We start from the raw sequence: 20,939 nt of genomic DNA on the forward strand, positions 1-20,939 counted from the left end.
TTGCAGGTAGGATCTCCATCAGAATAGTTGCAGAGATGGAAATAACTTTGGCGTATAATGGCAAAACTTAATCATTAGTGACATGAAAATAGGAGTTATGGACCTTCTGGTTCATTTTCAACTGCAGACTCACTGTAACATCATCAACCAGCATATACATTTTTTTTGTGAATTTCCCTATCTAGAATCAAATGACTCAAAATGGGAGAACAGCCTTTCAGAGAGATGTAAAGAAAATTCTGCACCCAAAATATTCAGATTTGCCCACCAGGAGCCTATGAAGGCTTAGTTATTGAATATAATTCAAGACCAAGAATGACAGATATTTAGATATCAACTGGTTTTGGGGTTAGTGCAGGATTGAACTGCTGAGATAAAACATCTGCTGTGACCCCATGGGTCCATGTTGTCGGATTACACCCAATTGACCTACACCCCTGTTGAGCTTCGAACAGTGGGAGGAATCTAGAGCACCAGGGGGAAATCCATGCAGACAAACTCCTCACCGACAGTGCAGAATTTGAACTCTGGTCCTGGTTGCTGGCGTAACAGCATTTCACGAACCACTATCCCAACCATGCTGCCTCATGTTTGCCTGCCAGGTTTCCCAAGCCTCAAGAAACTCAACCTGCAGTCAATTGAAATGGGTGCCAAATTCTGAGGGACTCTCTCAAGCATTATAATGAATCTTTCTCTCCAGAGCAGGTTACTCAGGTGTTTGAACTAACTGCAATAAACTACGATTTGGTTCATGCATTGCAAATTGCATTTCATATTTGCATATTTGATAAGTTAGCTCAATGTCTACCCTGGGACACACCATGGCATGTCTGATTTTATGGGATGGTTGGAGGTGGGGTGTTTGACATATACTCTACCAGAAGGCATAAAAGGACCAACTTAATCAACCAATAAAATGCTGTTCCAAGCATTGAAATTCCTCATTTACAAATCATTGTTACAATTTTGAGTTAAACCCTCACCTTGTTGATCTTACAGTTATATAGCATGGAATTTGGCCTTTTAGCACAACTCTTTCTTACTGACCAAGATGCCTACTTGAGCTGGAGACTGAATGGCCTACCTACTATTATTTTTTATATTATCTCAATTTTAACATTAGTTGCTTTGTGTAATTCATAGCTGACAGTGCATGTTGGTTGATGTTGTATTGCATTGCACCTGAAATTGGTTTGCATGTGTATCAGTATGCTTGTGTTCTGAGGTGTATATATTAGACTTCAAATTTATCAGTCAGTTGTCCTAGCTGTTGTAACATTTCCATGAGAAATTGGATGGACCTGGTAGCTGGGTAGAGGAATTTGTGATATGAAGTAAGTGGTGGCAACTTTGTATTTCCTAATGTTTAGCTACAGGAAATTTCTGCTTGTCTGAAACCAAATTAGGGAACCAGTCTAACAGAGAGAGGTGGCATAGAAGGGGTAGGGGAAGGTAGATATCATTGGTATACACTGGGGAACTGGAACCATGTTTTCAGATGATGTTGTCAAGGGACAGCTTATTGATGGGAAACTGAGGATCTAAGGAATGATCCTTGTAACAAAGTTGCAAAGGCAGAAGTGGAGCCAATTACTGATTATTCTCAGGCCATGTTTGAATAAATAAGAACTGAATCAAAGTAGACCCATTAGGAATGTAAATAGGATGAGAAATGGGCCATACTACTGTTAAATAAGATTATGGGTGGTTTGATTTTACTTCCATATTCTTCCCTGATTTCCCTGTCATTGAAAAATCTATCGGCTTCAGCCTAATGAATTATGATTTACAGCTGGCTGAGGTACAGGTTTCCATTGATTTGTAACTTCATCAAACTCTCTCATCTATGGAAGCATCCATTCAGCAAGTACTCCATAAAGTTTCCCAGAACTTTGTTTAAATTTGATTACATTGAATTCAATTAAACTTCAGAGAATAGTTCTACTTATCCCAAAAAATGATGCGTAGAGTCCACGCAATTTTTATTTCCTTCTTTAAATAAGGAAATTTTAAAAAATCAGTAATGCTCCATATGTGTTCTCATCAAAGCTCTTCATAACAAGATTTCCTACTCTTATACTCTCATTCTCTTTCTTTCTTCTTTGGCTTGGCTTCGCGGACGAAGATTTATGGAGGGGGTAAAAGTCCACGTCAGCTCCAGGCTCGTTTGTGGCTGACAAGTCCGATGCGGGACAGGCAGACACGGTTGCAGCGGCTGCAGGGGAAAATTGGTTGGTTGGGGTTGGGTGTTGGGTTTTTCCTCCTTTGCCTTTTGTCAGTGAGGTGGGCTCTGCGGTCTTCTTCAAAGGAGGTTGCTGCCCGCCAAACTGTGAGGCACCAAGATGCACGGTTTGAGGCGATATCAGCCCACTGGCGGTGGTCAATGTGGCAGGCACCAAGAGATTTCTTTAGGCAGTCCTTGTACCTTTTCTTTGGTGCACCTCTGTCACGGTGGCCAGTGGAGAGCTCGCCATATAACACGATCTTGGGAAGGCGATGGTCCTCCATTCTGGAGACGTGACCCACCCAGCGCAGCTGGATCTTCAGCAGCGTGGATTCGATGCTGTCGACCTCTGCCATCTCGAGTACTTCGACGTTAGGGATGAAAGCGCTCCAATGGATGTTGAGGATGGAGCGGAGGCAACGCTGGTGGAAGCGTTCTAGGAGCCGTAGGTGATGCCGGTAGAGGACCCATGATTCGGAGCCGAACAGGAGTGTGGGTATGACAACGGCTCTGTATACGCTTATCTTTGTGAGGTTTTTCAGTTGGTTGGTTTTCCAGACTCTTTTGTGTAGTCTTCCAAAGGCGCTATTTGCCTTGGCGAGTCTGTTGTCTATCTCGTTGTCGATCCTTGCATCTGATGAAATGGTGCAGCCGAGATAGGTAAACTGGTTGACCGTTTTGAGTTTTGTGTGCCCGATGGAGATGTGGGGGGCTGGTAGTCATGGTGGGGAGCTGGCTGATGGAGGACCTCAGTTTTCTTCAGGCTGACTTCCAGGCCAAACATTTTGGCAGTTTCCGCAAAGCAGGACGTCAAGCGCTGAAGAGCTGGCTCTGAATGGGCAACTAAAGCGGCGTTGTCTGCAAAGAGTAGTTCACGGACAAGTTTCTCTTGTGTCTTGGTGTGAGCTTGCAGGCGCCTCAGATTGAAGAGACTGCCATCCGTGCGGTACCTCATTCTTTGGCTTGGCTTCGCGGACGAAGATTTATGGAGGGGGTAAAAAGTCCACGTCAGCTGCAGGCTCGTTTTTGGCTGACAAGTCCGATGCGGGACAGGCAGACACGATTGCAGCGGTTTCAGGGGAAAATTGGTTGGTTGGGGTTGGGTGTTGGGTTTTTCCTCCTTTGCCTTTTGTCAGTGAGGTGGGCTCTGCGGTCTTCTTCAAAGGAGGTTGCTGCCCGCCAAACTGTGAGGCGCCAAGATGCATGGTTTGAGGTGTTATCAGCCCACTGGCGGTGGTCAATGTGGCAGGCACCAAGAGATTTCTTTAGGCAGTCCTTGTACCTTTTCTTTGGTGCACCTCTGTCACGGTGGCCAGTGGAGAGCTCGCCATATAACACGATCTTGGGAAGGCGATGGTCCTCCATTCTGGAGACGTGACCCATCCAGCGTAGCTGGATCTTCAGCAGCGTGGACTCGATGCTGTCGACCTCTGCCATCTCGAGTACTTCGACGTTAGGGATGTAAGCGCTCATTCCATATGCTGTAATCATTTGCTACACCTTTTTAAAATATTGTATAAGGACAGCTTGATCTCTGAACGTCGTATTTACTAGTTTTTTTCAATTAAACGGTACTGTTTTTCTATTCTTCCAACAAAGTGCATACCTCGCATTTCCCTTGAATGTACTCCATGTGCATTGACCATAAGATATATGAGCAGAATTGGGCTATTTAGCCCACCGAGTCTGCTATTCAAATTATGGTTGTCCTTTTCCTCCCAACCCAGTTCTCTCTATAACCTATGTCTCCCTTGCTAATCAAGAACCTGTCGACCTCTGCTTTAAATATACCCAATAAGTTGGCCTCTACAGCTGACTAGCAACAAATTCCACAGATTCACCTCCCTCTGCCTAAAGACATTTATTCTCATCTCTATTTTAAAAGAATGACCTCAAAACAGAGATGAGAATAAATTTATTTTGGCTGAGGGAGGTGAATCTGAGGAAATGCCCTCTGGTCCTCAACACTTTCACTCCTGGAAACATCTCCACATCTACTCTATCTTGGCCTTTCCACATTTAGTAGGTTTCAATGAAATCTCCTTTCATAGTTCTAAACTCTAGCAAGTATAGGCCAAGAACCTTCAAATGCTCCACCTTTATCCCTAAGATCATTCTTGTAAACCTCTTGACCCTCTCCAATGCCACCACATCCTTCCTTAGAAAATAGGCCCAAAACTGTTTATAATACTCTAAATGTGGACTGAATATTTACTTTTATATTCTAGTCCTCTTGAAATTAATGCCAGCATTGCATTTACCTTCCTTACTATCGACTCAATCTGCAAGTTAACCTTTAGGGATCCCTGCACTAAGAATCCAAGACCCTTAGGACCTTCGCTTTCTGAATTCACTCCCCATTTAGAAAATAGTTTACCTCTTTATTCCTTCTACCAAAGTGCATGACTTCCAGATGCTGTATTCCATCTCCTACTTCTTTGCTCATTCTCTCAACCTGTCCAAGTTTCTCTGCAGACTTGCTGTTTCCTCAACACTAACCACCCCTCATCTATCTTCGTATCATCCAAAAACTTGGTCACAAAGTAATCAATTCTGTCTTTCAAATCATTTACATATAGCATAAAAAGTAGAGGACCCAACACCTACCTGTGCTGGATACCATAAGTCACAGTCAACCAACCAGAAAAGGCTCCCATTATTCCATCTCTTTGCTTTCTACCTGTCATCCAATCTTCCATCCTTTGGTTGCTTTTGGCTATTGCTTTTGACTGCTTGCCTTAAGTATCTGATTTATTGTGGGCATTTGGGCCCTTGCTATTATTCACTCTTCTATCCATTTTGGTATTATCAGCAAATTTGGATGAATATGTCAACACTGCCATTATTACAGAAAGTCAAACCTCCACTAGTTATAGCATTGAAGTGAAACAAGGAGGCATGCCACCTTTTTTGTGTAATTTTGAAATAATAATGTATTTTATTGCTGAAAATAAACTTTCTGAACTTGTTCACAGAGCACCAAATGTCATCTATTTGGCTGTAGTCTCTGTTTATCCTTGATTGCTATAATCAATAGATTACAATCTACTATTGCAGCTTCCATGGAATTTGGGTGCTGCTCAGGTATAAATGAAAAATTGTGTAGCATTTTAGACTTTAAGAATATTTTAGGTCTTAAGGACATTGTATGTATTACCAAGGTCCATATGCTCGAATCTCCAAGGTGTATCAGTGGCCAATATGAGGCAAATAACATGTCATTCATATGCCATGCAACAATTTTTCAAGCACAATAAGGAAATAATCACTTTCTGAAGTTTTATTGAAATGTTCTGCTTTTAAATCACCTTTATTGATGTGAATGTATAGTATTATCTTTGTGGTGTATAAATAATTGAAAGATTTTGCTGGTTTTCAAACACTATTTGCCTAATGTATGAATGATTATTTACTTGGTTAACTTCAAATATATTTCAAGAAAAAAATACGTTGAGTTTAGCCAATTGGTTGCATGCATTGTGCACTGATTCTCAATTATTGTCTGGTCGAATAAGATGCATTAAAATGGGTTACTTGAAATTAGTAGATCTGCCTTTCAGGCACTATCCTACTGGAAATGTCAAGCCTGCACACAGGTATCATATTTATCTTGGTGCATATATTTAGCTTTTATGATGGTAAGGGATTTCAATAAACATGGTATATATAAATTAACATAAAGTTTTGGATTGATTTTCATCACAGTGAAATGGGCAAGACTATAGCAATTGCTCATCAGGGCATCAGTGTTACGAGCCTAAAGGGCCTTAAAACCCAGCAGCAATAGACATTCACCAAGATGAGTGGTTTTCAAAACAAAAGTTATTTTTAATCAACTTTAAACGTGAAAATAGAATCAAATATTAACTTAACTCGATGCTAAACTAACCCAAATTAACCCCCTTCTCTAATTCTAAGTGCACGTGTATGCAATGTATGTGTAAATTCAAGAAAAGTTCTTTGGTTCACAGTTCAATCTCACTTCTTCTTCCAAGTTCTCTGGTTGCAGACAATCACCACACTGTGCACAGAATTTAACATGTTATGAAGTTCATCAGGCTCGGTGCTTGAAAGGTAAATGTTTACCACTCAGGAAAGTTCTTGTAGGGTTTGCAGAGAGAGATGTTTGTTGCTTCAGGATTTCCACAACTGAGGTACCACCACTAGTCACCTCAGGGTCTCGCTGATGAAACTTGCCCCATTAGGGTCTTCTAGGTGGTAACCTCTTTCTTCAAGCTACCACAGAGTTCCATTCCTTCCTCTATTTCAAGAGAAACATCAGACAGATAGTACTTCCAGCCATCTTCTGCTCTGGAACTTGTTTTCATCAGTTTCAAACAGTTCTCCCTGGATTACACTTTTCAGTTACTTGTCAGTGTCCCACAGACTGACTGACTGAGCTGTTAACTCTCTTTTCCAACTGAAACTCCAAAAAGGACATGGGATTCATATTTTGCAAAACCCCCACCTTCCTGAGCAAAACAACAGGAGTGACCTTTCTATGAGCACTTTGCAGAAAGGGTACTGATAGACAGCATGACTCCAGTAAGACAATGGTCAAGCATTTTAATGACTTCAGTTCAATTAACACCTACTTGTGAAAGGTGCTTACATTCTCCAGAGATCTTGGAATGTGAATTCTTCAGTCTTTCAAATAAGATATGTTTTAAAATGTGTGTATGTATGTGACCTACTCTAAATCTTATAAATTCTCCCCAAATATTAATATTGTTAGTTACATCAGTAAAGCCCCAGAATAAGATTTATTAAATATTTAGCATAGTTCATTGTAAATAATGGACCTTTTAATTTGGTTTTGTAAATATTAACCTCATCTATTAAATAAAAAATTCTGAGATGATGAAAGATGGTAATAGACTCAATAATTTGGGATTAATGTTGTTAATTAGTTTAAAACATTTGCTATTTGGACCTTTTTATGTAAGTACTTTTTAGAAACAAAATACAGGTACATAATCTTTTATCTGAAATCCAAAAACTCCTTAAACCGAACATTTTTTCCATGGATGCTGTCTGCGCACCAAAGCTCATGTTTGGTGCCAAACATGACCTGATGCGACCCACCCCCATCCAGGGCCGTGCCTCAGTGCTAGTAATTTTATAGTCCATATTTATCTCACTTCACTTACCATCCTTCCCCCCCACCCCCTGTTCAGAGACCCTTCTAGTCAGGAGTGTATATAGTCAAAGAAGTGCTTATGGCAGGGGTGGCCAATGCGTCAAAATAAACGGGAACAAGGAGGTCTCGCGAGAGCTGGCCGCCATGTTGTATTTGGCAATGTATAATTGAGAGTGAACGCTAGGACGAGGAAGAAGAACAAGTGTACCAAGCATGGTGAGCATTCCTTGTATGTCTGGGGTGGCCGTTGCCACTTCACTTGGCGCCCTGGGCACGTGCCATACCCTAGATATGCCCCTGCTTCTAATCAGCACAATTACTTAATGTACCATATTACTATTATTGTATGATCTGAATAATTCCAAATTCCAAAAAAGCATTTGGTCCTAAGGGTTTCAGAAAAAAGATGATGTGCCTAGTGTTTAAATTGAATGAGGGGCTGCAGGGAAATGGCTGGTCTTCAATTTTAGTAATCTCGTATTGAAAATCTGAATACATTTTCATAAACAGTTTAAAAATTGATTTTACTGCTGTGGAAGAAAGCAAATAAAAAGCATTGGCCATCTGTCTTGTGTAGATGGATCAACAACTGAATAAGCATTACTGATCCTTGTTGAATATTGCCAGTCAAGTGGAGTGGTGACACGAAAAAAGAGGGATGGACCAGGAATAAAGATCTAAAACTGGAAGAAGGCCAATGTCAGGAAAATAAATGAGGATTTGACATGGGTAGACTGGTAGCATGTACCTGCAGGTGTCTTAGTCTGTGTCTGCACATTGGGAACCAATCAGATAGTGAGAGTTTAACGCCAACATGTTCCTATATGGGTAAAAACAGTGGATAACGAGTAAAGGGAAATCCAGAAAGCGCAGGATTGGCTAAAGAAAGGGTGGGGTGGGGTGGTGGTGGAAGGCATCTGGCAAGTATAGAGAACTAAAGACGGGGAAGCTTGTTAAGCATATTAAAAAAAGGGGCACTTAAAAAAAAGAGAAATTAGAAAGGCAAAGTGAATACAAAAAATATTACTGGTAAACAGGATTAAGGTAACACTGAAGGTGTTTTCTACATACTGTATATTAATGGCAATGGAAAAAACAGGGAGAGTCAAGGTATCGATGAGGTTCTAAATTAATATTTTTCATAAGTAATCACAAAGGAAATGGAGTTTGTAATTTGAAGAATAAATGAAAGAGAAGGTAACATTTTAGCCTGTCTCCATAAATAAAGAGAAATACTCAATGCTGTAGTAGGCTTACAGGTGGATAAGTCCCCAGGGCTGCATGAGATTTACCTCAGGCTGCTTTGGCAAAGGAAGATATTGTAATATTTTTAAATCTTCACTGGCCAAAAGTGAGGTACCAGATGATTGAAAGATAATAAATGTGATGCCTCTTTTCAAGAAGGGCAGCAAGGAAAACCCTGATGATTATGGACTCATGACCCTATTAGAAGTAATAGGGAAGTTAATGAAAAACAATCTGAGGGAAAAACATTCATGATCACTTGGCGAGGCAGGACAAATTAAAGGTGGCAGCATGGCTTTGTCAAGAGCAGATCCTGTTTGACAGATTTTCGTTTTGAAGGGTTAACAAAATGTATTGATGAAGGCAGTTCAGAGTGCAGTAATTGTGTGACAAGTCAATTGGATTCAAGATTGACTTGCCAATAGGAGGCCAAGGATGATGGTCGAGGGATGTTTTGTAATTGTGCCTGTGACAATTGTATTCCACACTTTAAAAAAAAATTATTGGGCAGCCCAAATTAAGTACGTCACCTCCCTCTTTGAGAGTAGACAAGTCTTGGATAAAACTAGAACTGCATAAGGGTGTTGAGAAGATAGAAAATTTTATGTATAAATGGAATTCTAAATTATTAATTGGTCCTAAGGAAGCCCCCTTATTTCTTTCTTTGGCTTGGCTTCGTGGACGAAGATTTATGGAGGGGGTAAATGTCCACGTCAGCTGCAGGCTCGTTTGTGGCTGACAAGTCCGATGCGGGCAGGCAGACACAGTTGCAGCGGTTGCAGGGGAAAATTGGTTGGTTGGGGTTGGGTGTTGGGTTTTTCCTCCTTTGCCTTTTGTCAGTGAGGTGGAATAAACTCAATGGTCAAAATGGTGTTAGGGGAAGTCTTACCCAAAACACCTCTGGCTCAAAACAAATGAATTCCATTAACAATTGATAATAAAATTCTAGAAACTTGGTCAATCTATTGAAGATTGTTTTGAGCAGGAACAATTTATGACATTTGAACAAATCAGGAATAAATTTATAGTTTTAAATACATATTTTTTTCTGCTATCTTTAGTTAAGATCTTATTTAAGGGATAAATTAGATCCAGTATTGAACTTACTGCAATGTACTGAAATGGAGACTCTGGTTTGAAAGGGGATCAGAAAGAATTTAAAAAATATATTTTATTTAAAATTTAGACATATGTAACAACAGACAAAATCATATATCACATTATTATAAAATTTAATTAAATACATGTTGATTTATATAAAGAAAAAAGAAAGAAAGAAAACTACAGGAAAAAAAAAATCTAAACCTGGACTAATCCCTCCCTCCCAACCCTGACCCCTACTACCCCTACAAAAAAATTCTAAATTAATAAAATATATAATAAACATATATATTGAATTGGATTGTTTCAGAAGACAAGGGAAGATTTCTCCGGTCTGGATGATTCAAAGGAGTTATTTATAATTTCAAACCCAATGTTCGAGTATACAGGCTCCAAATCTGTAAAAATATCTATCTCTCAAATTATATGAATACAACTTTGTACCTCAGTTTGCCATCTTCCTAATGTTAATGAAATATCTGATTTCCAGGTAAGGTAAGAGCAATACATTTCCTTGCTATTACCAGAGCTAATTTAATAAATTTCAACTGAAAATTGGGTAAAGGTAATTTAGGAGTTATATTTTCAAAATTTCCCATCAATAATAACATAGGATTCAACGGAAAAGCATCACCTGTAACCTATTGTAAAAACTTAATAATGGAAATTCAAAAAGGTTTAACTTTTGAGCAAGAACTGGTAGAATGAATAAAAGTTCCAATATCTTCTCCACACATTGATCCGATGTGTTAAATTTCCATCTATTCATTATCTGAGGCGTATTGTATAACTGATGTAAAAAAAAATATATAATGAAGTAATCTATATCTTACATTAATTGTATTAGACATAAGCCAAATTTGTTAACCTCTCAATATTTAAATCTTGTTTCCATCTTTCTCTTGACTGAAATAAACCTAATTTAGGCCTTTTTCTTGTATGCTATTGAAATAAACTTTTTGACTATTCCATCAACAACTAACTATTCTAAATCTGTAGGATCTTTTAAAGCCATATCTAGTCCTAATTTCTCTCTTAATAAGCTTTTAATTGAAAATAACAAAAAAGTGTATATTATGGGATATCATACTTAATTTTTAACTGATCAAATGACATCAATCTACCATTTTCATAACAATGCCTATTTTAGAAATTCCTTTTGTATACCAAATATTTTTTTAAAGATATTATCTTTTGATAAAATTATGAGGATTAATTTATGGCATTTTTAATGACAAAAGGCTTCCATCATTTTCTAATTTAACTTTATTCGAAACATCAATCAAATGTTTCAACAATGCAGCATCTCCTCTGGCAGTAACCATTAACCTTGGTTCCCTTTTATAAATAAACTCCTCAGGTATAGTTTCTCCAATCTTATTTAACTCAATTTCCACCCATGATGGTTTAATATTCCCAAATGGAGAAACAAGAAACCATAATTGTGCTGCTTTATAATAATTCTTAAAATTAGGAAGCTGCAATCCATCTAATTCATATTTCCATGTTAATTATTCTTACGATATTGTTGCCATCTTTCCTTTCCAAAGAAATTTCATAATTTGTTTATTTAAATCCTGAAATGTTTCTATCTTAAAATCATTTTCTCTTTTCTATAAATCAACATTGTATTATTATTGTAACTTCTTATTAATTAAACTCCTTTGTTTATCCTCTGATGGTGATTTTTGAACATCTTTTTCCAATATAGTTATTTCTTTTTCTAATTTATATCTCTCATATAGTCCTTTTTAATTTTTGAATTAAAACTTATAATCTGACCTCGCAAATAAGCTTTTAATGCATCCCAAATAATAAACTTATCCTCTATTGAATGTAACTTTGTATCGCACAATAATTCAATATGATGTCTTATACAGGGCAAACTTTTTCCCTTTTTAATAACAAAGAATTTAATTTCCACCAAAATACTGACTGCTGTTTTTCAGTAAATTCCAATTCCATTAACAATGGAGAATGATCAGATATTCTTTGGCTTGGCTTCGCGGACAAAGATTTATGGAGGGGGTAAATGTCCACGTCAGCTGCAGGCTCGTTTGTGGCTGACAAGTCCGATGCGGGACAGGCAGACACGGTTGCAGCAGTTGCAAGGGAAAATTGGTTGGTTGGGGTTGGGTGTTGGGTTTTTCCTCCTTTGTCTTTTGTCAGTGAGGTGGGCTCTGCGGTCTTCTTCAAAGGAGGTTGCTGCCCGCCAAACTGTGAGGCACCAAGATGCACGGTTTGAGGCGATATCAGCCCACTGGCGGTAGTCAATGTGGCAGGCACCAAGAGATTTCTTTAGGCAGTCCTTGTACCTTTTCTTTGGTGCACCTCTGTCACGGTGGCCAATGGAGAGCTCGCCATATAACACGATCTTGGGAATGCGATGGTCCTCCATTCTGGAGACGTGACCCACCAGCGCAGCTGGATCTTCAGCAGCGTGGACTCGATGCTGTCGACCTCTGCCATCTCGAATACTTCGACGTTAGGGATGAAAGCGCTCCAATGGATGTTGAGGATGGAGCGGAGGCAACGCTGGTGGAAGCGTTCTAGGAGCCGTAGGTGATGCCGGTAGAGGACCCATGATTCGGAGCCGAACAGGAGTGTGGGTATGACAACGGCTCTGTATACGCTTATCTTTGTGAGGTTTTTCAGTTGGTTGTTTTTCCAGACTATTTTGTGTAGTCTTCCAAAGGCCCTATTTGCCTTGGCGAGTCTGTTGTCTATCTCGTTGTCGATCCTTGCATCTGATGAAATGGTGCAGCCGAGATAGGTAAACTGGTTGACCGTTTTGAGTTTTGTGTGCCCGATGGAGATGTGGGGGGGCTGGTAGTCATGGTGGGGAGCTGGCTGATGGAGGACCTCAGTTTACTTCAGGCTGACTTCCAGGCCAAACATTTCGGCAGTTTCCGCAAAACAGGATGTCAAGCGCTGAAGAGCTGGCTCTGAATGGGCAACTAAAGCGGCATTGTCTGCAAAGAGTAGTTCACGGACAAGTTTCTCTTGTGTCTTGGTGTGAGCTTGCAGACGCCTCAGATTGAAGAGACTGTCATCCTTGCGGTACCGAATGTAAACAGCGTCTTCATTGTTGAGGTCTTTCATGGCTTGGTTCAGCATCATGCTGAAGAAGATTGAAAAGAGGGTTGGTGCGAGAACACAGCCTTGCTTCACGCCATTGTTAATGGAGAAGGGTTCAGAGAGCTCATTGCTGTATCTGACCCGACCTTGTTGCTTTTCGTGCAGTTGAATAATCATGTTGAGGAACTTTGGGGGGCATCCGATGCGCTCTAGTATTTGCCAAAGCCCTTTCCTGCTCACGGTGTCGAAGGCTTTGGTGAGGTCAACAAAGGTGATGTAGAGTCCTTTGTTTTGTTCTCTGCACTTTTCTTGGAGCTGTCTGAGGGCAAAGACCATGTCAGTAGTTCCTCTGTTTGCGCGAAAGGCGCACTGTGATTCTGGGAGAATATTCTCGGTGACACTAGGTATTATTCTATTTAGGAGAATCCTAGCGAAGATTTTGTCTGAAATGGAGAGCAGCGTGATTCCCCTGTAGTTTGAGCAGTCTGATTTCTCGCCTTTGTTTTTGTACAGGGTGATGATGGTAGCATCACAAAGGTCCTGAGGCAGTTTTCCTTGGTCCCAACAAAGCTTGAAAAACTCATGCAGTTTGACATGCAGAGTTTTGCCACCAGCCTTCCAGACCTCTGGGGGGATTCCATCCATACCTGCTGCTTTGCCACTTTTCAGTTGTTCAATTGCCTTGTATGTCTCATCCTGGGTGAGGACTTCATCCAGCTCTAGCCTTAGGGGCTGTTGAGGGAGCTGGAGCAGGGCGGAATCTTGGACTGAGCGGTTGGCACTGAAAAGAGTTTGTAAGTGTTCTGACCATCGGTTGAGGATGGAGATCTTGTCGCTGAGGAGGACTTTGCCGTCTGAGCTGCGCAGCGGGCTTTGGACTTGGGGTGAGGGGCCGTACACAGCCTTTAGAGCCTTGTAGAAACCCCTGAAGTCGCTAATGTCCGCGCTGAGCTGGGTTCGCTTGGCTAGGCTAGTCCACCACTCATTTTGGATCTCCCGGAGTTTGCGCTGAAGATGGCTGCATGCGCGACGGAAGGCTTGTTTCTTCTCTGGACAGGACGGCTTTGTAAGGTGAGCCTGGTGGGCAGCTCACTTCTTTGCCAGCAGCTCCTGGATTTCCTGGCTGTTTTCGTCGAACCAGTCCTTGTTTTTCCTGGAGGAGAAGCCCAGTACCTCTTCAGTGGATTGCAGTATGGTAGTCTTCAACTGATCCCAGAGGGTTTCAGGGGACGGGTCCATGAGGCGGATTGCATCGTCGAGCTTTGCTTTGAGGTTTGCCTGGAAGTTTCCTCTTGCTTCGTCTGACTGCAGGTTTCCAACATTGAACCTCTTTCTGGGGGCTTTACTGTTCCTGGGCTTTGGCTTGAAGTGAAGGTTGAGCTTGCAGCGAACCAGCCGGTGGTCGGTGTGGCATTCCGCGCTGGGCATGACCCTGGTGTGGAGCACATCTCGTTTGTCACTTTCTCGCACCAGGATGTAGTCTAGGAGGTGCCAGTGTTTGGATCGGGGATGCATCCAGGTAGTCTTAAGGCTGTCCCTCTTGCGTTTATAATCAATATTCAAAACTCTTGATTAATTTTGAGCCAAAAGTAAAAAGAAATCGATTCCAGAGTATGTAGAATAAAAAGAATAATCTCTATCTCGACGATGTTTCCTTCTCAATATATTGATTAAATATAACATGGCTTTAGCTGCCTTAGATTTAACTATTATTTTTGATGATCTATCTAATAAAGATTAAAATCACCTCCTACTAAAATATATTCATAAACATCTGCTAGATTCAAAAAAGTATCATCTGAATTTGGTGCATGTATATTTAATAAAGTGTATTTACTCTGAAAATATTTGACAATTTACCATTACATATATCTACCCACTGGATCCATATTCACCCTTTTAACTTTAATTAGTAAATTTTTCTTAAATTAAATCGCCACTCCCCTAGCTTTAGAATTAAATGAGGGAAAAAAAAACTACTTCATCTACCCAATCTCTCTTCAGTTTTAGATGTTGTTTTTCAGTTAGATGAGTCTCTTGTTAAAAAGCAAAATCCAACCCCAATTTCTTAATATAAGACAACATTTTCTTTCTTTTCCATTAATATTAAAACTCATAATCTTAATTGCTTTATTCATTTTCCCTATTTATAAAATCACTCCCATCCAGGAAGAATTCCCACAAAATAATTGGGTCCTGAGCCCCATTATTTCATCTGCAGTCTAAAAACATTTAAAGAGTTCAGATTAAATGCAATGTATTTGATTGCTAAAAAAAAAGAAAATTTCTCCCCAACAAGTACTGGAAGAACCAGAACTACCTTCCCTCCATTTTACAGATTGTGACCAAGCCACAAAAACACATACAGCCACCAGAAATCAACTTAACACATTCCCCGACCCTCGTGGGAGATGAAACCTTGATTTAATCAATAATTCCATCTAACATAATAATTCTTCACCCATCAGAAAGAAAAAAATAAAGAGGGTAACCCCTCCCCCCATATATTAAATTCATTGCAACAAATCAGTGCCTTCTATTACTTGAATTTTAGACAAACTCTGAGCATATTTTTCAGTTTGAACATAATTTGTAAAAAATACATTCTGTTGGCCTGGTACAGATATTTTCAAAGTAGCAGGATAACGCAACACAAATGTGTAACCTTTGTCATACAAAACTTTCTTAATTGGATTAAATTCTCACCATTTCTTTAATAAAGTTTTCTAGAATATCAACTTTCTTCATTCATTGAGATTTAACTAGTCATCGAATCTTCAGACATATTAGTTCTTTCTTCAGTATGCTGCAGGTCCTCTCGAACATCTTGAACCTTATTTTCCAACTTATCCACTCTTTGTGAAATTATATTCATCATTTTTAATGCATTATCCACTTTAACTGTCAAATCTGTTTTAATTTTAATTCTTCAGACAACAATTTAAAATTATTTTCCAAAGATAAATTAATTTTTATTTGAAGTTCATCTATTTTTGACTTGATTGTATTTATTTCCTTCTTAAAAGTCTTTTTATTGCCTCAAATCTGCTCTTCTGAGCTTGATGTTTCTTCATTGCTTTCATATTCTCTGAAGCCACTTCCACTGGTGTTGTATCCCCTTAAGTGTTCTGATGTTGAGACCTTGAATTTTTTCCAATCTTTTTTTCTTCTGCATTGCGCATGACCGACTTCTTGTGCATGCGCGACGCAGTTTTAGTTTTTCCTCTGGTGCCATCTTTATGGGTAGCCGGGAAGAAGGCTCTGGACGAAGGTCCCTCTCCCAGGACCTCAGCGGCCTGCTTCATCACTAAGGTAGGCCCCAGTTTATTTTTCCTTCTTCAGACTTCTTAGTAGGAGTTAATTTAGATGTTTTCTTCTTAGGTGACATCGTCAATCTTCAGTTAGATGCTTTATATTAACTTTAAAGTTTTTTTTTGTAGAAAAAAACTCTTCTAAAGAGGTACTTTTTAAACTATTCTCACGGGAGCCGTAAGGTTGCGTGCTGCTCCTCACGGCATTGCGTGATGTCCCCAATCATGAAGAACTTTATCTTAAAAATACATTTCTTATTTCAGGCAGAAGCCCCTAAGCAAGGGCTCAGTTAGTCAAGAGAGAGATGGGAATCAGAGTTGGATACAGAAATTGATCCATTTTGCTGGTCTGACTTATGTTGGAACAGCGTGAACAATACAATTAATGTAAGCTATAGGCTGGTGCAATATTTTTTGTATCAGCTGTCTCTTACTCTGCAAAAATTAAATAAATTGAAAGCTGAATTATCAAATTTATGTTTTTGATGCGATCAAGATATAGGGACCTTTTTGCATTCGACCTGGTCATGCCCTAAGGTGAAATCCTTCTGGGAAGATTTAGGGAATCTTCTGAAACAAATTACCAGAATTCAATACCCTCATGCGCCAGAATTTTTTTTATTGGGGAAATTAGCAGATATAAGATATAAAATGAGGTTGTCGAAATATCAATTGAAATTTGTTAAACTTGCTTTAGCTGTATCCAAGAAATGCATAGCCATTACTTGGAAATCTGATTCCCAACTGAGTTTGACCTGCTGGAAATCAGAAATACATAGTTATGTTCCCTTGGAGAAGATTACTTACAACCTCAGAAATTGTTACAGCATATTTTTAAGAATATGAAACCCCTATTTAAGTTATACAGGGGTTAATCTTTAATGATCCCCCCCCCCCCCCACCCCACTATCTCCAATACCACTATCTCCATTATCCATAGCAATGTCTATGTCAAGACATTGGTCCCTTAAGAGAGTAAGTAAGCTCTGGATGAATCACATAATGTTTCATCTGTATGTAATTAATGCTTTTGGAAATTAGATGATTTTGTTACATTATATGAGGGAATTACCTCTTCTTCATTTTTCCTTTTCCTTTCGGGGAGGAGGGGTCTTTTTTTTTTCTCTTTTTTTCTTTTTTTCTGTTTCCTACTTTTTAAAGGATTGGCATGGTATGTAATTTTGTATTTATAAACAATAGTGCAGTATTGATAATTGGGATAATGTGTTGATTCTTCCTTTGCATTATATATATCTGTAATGTTTCTTTGATTTTTTTTTCTTTTGTTTTGTAACTCCATATTAATTAAAAAGAAAAAAAATGCTGTATTCCACAGGAATTAGTGCTAAAACCCTTGCTGTTTGTAATATACGTGAATGTGTATGGCATTAGTAAGATTGCAGATGAAATGAAGATTAGTCTAGTTGTTGATAGTGTGGTGAGTAGTCTTGGTCTACCAGGTGAAATGGACTGAGAAATGGCAGATGGAGTTTAATTTTGGTAATGTGACATGCTGCATTTTGGAATGATGCATTTACATGAGGTTAGGACATACACCATGAATGATAAGGTCCCATTGAGAACTGAGGGACAGAGGGAGTACAAATCTAAAGATCCTTGATTATGGGAGTGGTTAAGAACATGTGGTTAAGAAAGGATAAGGAACACCAGCCTTCATTAATTGTGGAATTGCAGGAGCAGGGAGATATAAAATAGAACATGAAACATTTATCAGACTTGATTGGACTTCTACATGCAGTTCTGGTCACAGGACTATAGGAGGAGTGAAACATGAAAGTCTGCAGACGCTGTGATTGTAGTAAAAACGCAGAAGTGCTGGGGGAACTCAGCAGGTCTAGTAGCATCCATAGGAGTAAAGATGTATAACTGACATATTGTCAGGGTGATGGGTCTGCCTGCTTGGTTTGATGTGGTAGCCAGGGCAAAGTCAGATGCATCACTCTCCACTTGGAATAGTGTGGACTTGTCTACGGCATGCATGGTTGCCTTTGCGATGTTGTCTTTTATACGGTCGAATGCAGCTTGGACCTCTGCCGGCAGGGGGAACGTGGTAGCTTTGACCAATGGGCAAGTCTTGTCCGCATAGTTGGGGACCCATTGAGCATAATATGAGAAGAACCTGAGACATCTCTTCAGTGCTTTGAGGGTATGTGGGAGAGGTAACTCCAGCAATGGACACATGCAGTCAGGGTCGGGACCAATGACACCGTCCTCGACCACGCAGTCGAGGATGGTTAGTTGTGTGGTCCAGAACACACATTTGTCCTTGCTATAAGTAATATTCAGACATTTTGCTGCCTGGAGGAACTTACGGAAATTTGCATCATGATCCTGCAGGTTGTGGCTGCAGATGGTTACATTATCTAGGTATGGGAAGGTGGCCTGCAGATTATAGTGGTGAAACATGTGGCCTATCTCCTGCTGGAAAATGGAGACCCCATTTGTGACACCAAAAGGGACCCGTAGGATGTGGTAGAAGTGGTCATCTGCCTTGAATGCAGTATACTGGTGGTCCTCTGGGTGGATCAGGAGCTGGCGATACACCAATTTCAGGTCAGTCGTGGAGAATACCTGATATTCTGCGATCTAGTTGACCATATCAGATAGATGGGGAAGGGGGTACGTGTCGAGCTACATGCACTGTATGTCTGGCTATAGTCTATGACCATCATATTCTTTTCCCTGTTCTTTACCACAAGCACCTTGGATCTCCAAGGGCTATTGCTGGCCTCAATGATGGCCTCGCCCAGCAAGTGCTGAACCTCCAACTTAATGAACGGCTTGTCTATTGCACAGTACTATCTACTTCTGGTGGCCACCAGCTTGCAGTTGGGGGTAAGGTTAGCAAACAGTTGGAGAGGGTTGACCTTGAGGGTCAAGAGGCCATTGATTGCACATTATCAATTGATTGTGAATTGTTCAATGTGAATGGTAATGGGGGGGGGGGGGAATGGGGCTCATTGTAACTTTCTGAAGTTGGCACTGGAAATCCAGCCCCAGTAGCAAGGGGCCACAGAATTGTGGCATGACAAGTAGCCTGAAATGTTTGTAAACTATGCCTCCAATGGTCAGGGTCACTACGCAGGACCTATGGATGTCTGCAAGTGATATCTTGTGTTGGGTGGGCTGTTCTTTAAGGGATAGGTGCTTAGCAGTATTGAGGTGGATAAAAGTTTCTGTACTCCCAGTTGGTAATACGCCCGTTTACCTGGATGTCCATCATGGACCCAGTGAGTTCGTGTGGGGCCTCTTGGTTCATGGTTTTGGAGGCCAGTATAGACTTGCTGTCTGAGTCTGATGGGTGCTCACAATTTAGAGATGGCTGCTCTTGCTGTTCCCTTGTGGTATCGCATATCTGAGAAGATGGTGTTTGCAGTCCAAAATGATGGTTCTCATGGGTTACACATGGAGACGCTGGTTCGTAGAGGAGATGACGCCAATCACGCTGTCCAGAGTAGTGACTGTCGGCATGTAACGCTGTTAGGTTTCGCAGATGGTTTGGACTGGCAAACTTTGGCATAATGGCCTTTTTTTTCTGCATCTAGCTCATACCGCATCCTTGGCAGGGCAGTATTTCCTTGTGTGCTTACCCTGCCTGCAGAAGTAGCATTTGGGGAGATCACCCGCAACAGCAGTTGAGATTAGGTTACTTGAGTCAATGCTGTTGGCCACCAGTAGCTCGCAGTGCAAAACAATCTCCCATCCCAGGACAATGACGACCAAGTGGCGGCTGATTAATCATCCAAATGTTTGGAGCGCCACCTCCAGTGTTCCTATCAGTTTAACCACCCTCTGTAGATCAAATACCTTTTGTTCCAGGAGTCTGTCTTATGTACCCGGAGTGGATACTGGCCACGTAAGTGTATCGGATGACGTCCTCAGCGTTCTGGGAGCCGACATGGCCTTATAGTCGCACGCTCTTGTAACAGTGTATATAGAACATATAGATATGTTTTGGGGATATAAACTGGGAAGGGTTTGTTAGAGTAGGCCACATATAAACACTTTAAAAAAGATCTTATTTGAAATACTGGAGCTCTGCTTATGCTAGACATATTGGGGCCTCACAGCTTTTGCAAGAGCTTTGAAGAGTCCTCAAGAGACTTCACTAATGGATTGTTGTTTAAAAAAGGCAACCGATGAAAGATATTGTCGGAGCTGCTTTCTGTCTGGAAGAGAGCTTGCTGTTCTAAGAGGGTCATGTGGTCACTTGGACAGTGTTACAGTCAGCATAAGTAGCTGGGACTGGCACAGAACAAGCTGGCAAACTTGTGGAAAGCCATTTAGAAGATGGCCTGGTCAAAGTCTTTGTGGTTCATGCAAGGGGAGAGGACTGACTAATGTTTCACATGGAATAAGAGAAACAAAAAGGCACTCTGTGGTGACCTGAAAGAAAGAGGTCATCATCTGGAGAACCCTGAAGGGGCAAGTTTTGTCAGCAAGACACTGAAGTACATCAGTTGTGGATGTCCTGGAACAACAAATCTCTCTCTGAAAACCAACAAGAACCTTCCTGAGCAGTAACCATTTACCTTTCAAGCATCAAAGCTTGGTGAACTTTATAAAATGTTAAATTCTGTGCACAGTATAAGAATTGCCTGCAACCAGTGAAGTTGGATGAACGAGAAGTGAGATTGGACTGTGAACCAAAGAACTTTTCTGAACTTACACACACATTACATACATCTACGCTTAGAATTAGAAAGGGGCTAAGTTGGGTTAAATAAGTCAATAGTGATAAGTTAAAGTTTGATTCTATTTTCATGTTTAAAGATGATTAAAATCAACTTTTGTAAAAGTAACCATTTGTCTTGGTAAA

The 20,939-nt window shown here is 40.3% G+C and overlaps 1 protein-coding gene across 11 annotated transcripts in view; it reads left to right on the top strand.

The window, feature by feature from the left end:
• LOC138758400 (transcription factor RFX3-like) overlaps positions 1 to 20,939 on the top strand; it is a 342,380-nt gene that overhangs the window by 41,694 nt on the left and 279,747 nt on the right. The window contains exon 1 of one of the 11 annotated variants that reach the window (XM_069927298.1): positions 16,024 to 16,100. The exons of 8 other annotated variants lie outside the window; for them this stretch is intronic. The gene's annotated coding sequence lies outside the window, so the exon portion shown is untranslated. Of the gene's footprint in view, positions 1 to 16,023; positions 16,101 to 16,399; positions 16,487 to 20,939 lie in introns of those variants that run through there. 2 more of the 11 variants (XM_069927307.1, XM_069927288.1) reach the window with 2 other exon arrangements.

Source organism: Narcine bancroftii, chromosome 1, assembly GCF_036971445.1.
Source record: "Narcine bancroftii isolate sNarBan1 chromosome 1, sNarBan1.hap1, whole genome shotgun sequence".
Lineage (NCBI taxonomy): Eukaryota > Metazoa > Chordata > Chondrichthyes > Torpediniformes > Narcinidae > Narcine > Narcine bancroftii.